Genomic DNA, 1,642 nt, shown 5'->3' with positions numbered 1-1,642 from the left:
AACCCACTCTACCATTTTTTTTTGTCAATTCACATTTTTAAAAAACCTAAATGTATCTTTAAAAGAAAAAAAGCCCTCTTTGATGCAGGTATTCCTGGCTCCCTTGCTGTGTGGATTTCCTGCATTCTGAGGGCTGATTTGTAGGATGTGAGCAGGAGAGTCCAGGCGCCACTGAAGCTACAGCTGGGGTCTTAAGAATGGGGTCAGGCAGGTCCACCACTGGGTAAAGAGAAGTGAGGCTTCTATTCTGTGGATTCATGCCTCAACCTTTAGTTCCTTCCCTGTCCCCAAGCTGAGGAAGAGGGAGGGGATTGTCTTTTCAGGCCCACAGTGGAGAGAAGGCTGACTGATGTCTGCAGAGCAGACAAGGAGGAACTTGGGTGCCTGACCAGGGGAGGCCGCAGGTGACAGGTGCAGGGCCTTTTGGAAGGGGCAGGATTTCCCTTGCAAAATCCATTCAGAGAGGGAACCTGATCTCAGGGAGGGAACTGGAACTGCAGGGGACACCAGAAGGGCCCCCAGAAGGACTCCAGGCTGGAGGGAGGAGAGAAGACAGACAGCAACGTGTGAAGGGAGGGGGCAGGATGTGTCCTGAAGGCAGAGGTGGTGGAGGAAGGCATGCAGGAATTCCTGAGCCATTTCCACAGGCTCACTCAGGCCTTACTCTAGGATCCACCCAGGTACTCTCAGAACTGCTTTTTGAGAGGCTATTTTTGTGTCAGGAATCCCCTTAGCTCCAGACCCCGGTGTCTCCTATCCTGTTCTGACCCAGACTGGCCGGCAGTCAGTTCTAGGGCTTGGGTGAGGGATCCACAGATGTCAGGGTGGCACAAAGGCCCACGGTGGGACCTGGCACAGAAAGCCAGGCCCTCAGAGGGGAAGGAAGTCCTGGGCAGCTCCCTGCTCCCCCAGCTGTGGTAACAGAAGCAGGTTAGGCAAGAGGAAGTGGGCTAGAACTGAGCTCCCTGGGCCAGGGCAGTGTTAGGCCCCTGAAGCTGAGGCCTCCTCAAGCAGCCCCATGTCCCAGGCGTTCTCACCCCAGGCCCTGGGCACAGAGCAGAAGACAGAGCCTGGCAGGAGAGCACAGTGGAGGCTGGAGGCCAGAGGTTGCTTGAAGCAACTGTGTGTGGAGTGGTGGCTGGTCAGTGGAGGTTCCAGGCCTTGGCCAGGCCAAGAGGGCCAGGAGGAGAGTCATGTGCTGTGGATGGGGGCACGATTGCCTCACTTGTACCTCATTTTCATGGGGAGGAAGCATTGAGAAAGGGGAGCTGGGTGTTCAGCTAACTTTGCTTATTCAAAACACTCAATCCCAGCTGGACCCTGCCCTCCATTCAACCCCCACCTCCGGGTGGTCATAGCCCCCTCAACCTCTGGGAGAGACCCTTATGCTCCAGACCCCACCTCTGTGGAGGCCCCTTCCCCTGGTGAGCTCCTTGCACCCTCCCCTCAGTCCTGGCCTGGGCAACAGTGTCTCCAGCTGGTCCCCATATTATTCCTTCTCCATCCTGCCAGCCACATCTGACCAGGGACTGCCCCGGGCCTGAGAGGCCCCTGCTCCAAGCCACCCAGGCTCACGACCTGCCTTTCAGTCCTGAGCAGCAGAGAAGGAAGCCCTGAGCAGGAAGTGCTGAGGCACAGGCTT

The sequence above is a fragment of the Manis pentadactyla genome, chromosome 11, assembly GCF_030020395.1.
Source record: "Manis pentadactyla isolate mManPen7 chromosome 11, mManPen7.hap1, whole genome shotgun sequence".
Taxonomy (NCBI): domain Eukaryota; kingdom Metazoa; phylum Chordata; class Mammalia; order Pholidota; family Manidae; genus Manis; species Manis pentadactyla.
This window is presented reverse-complemented; position numbering follows the sequence as displayed.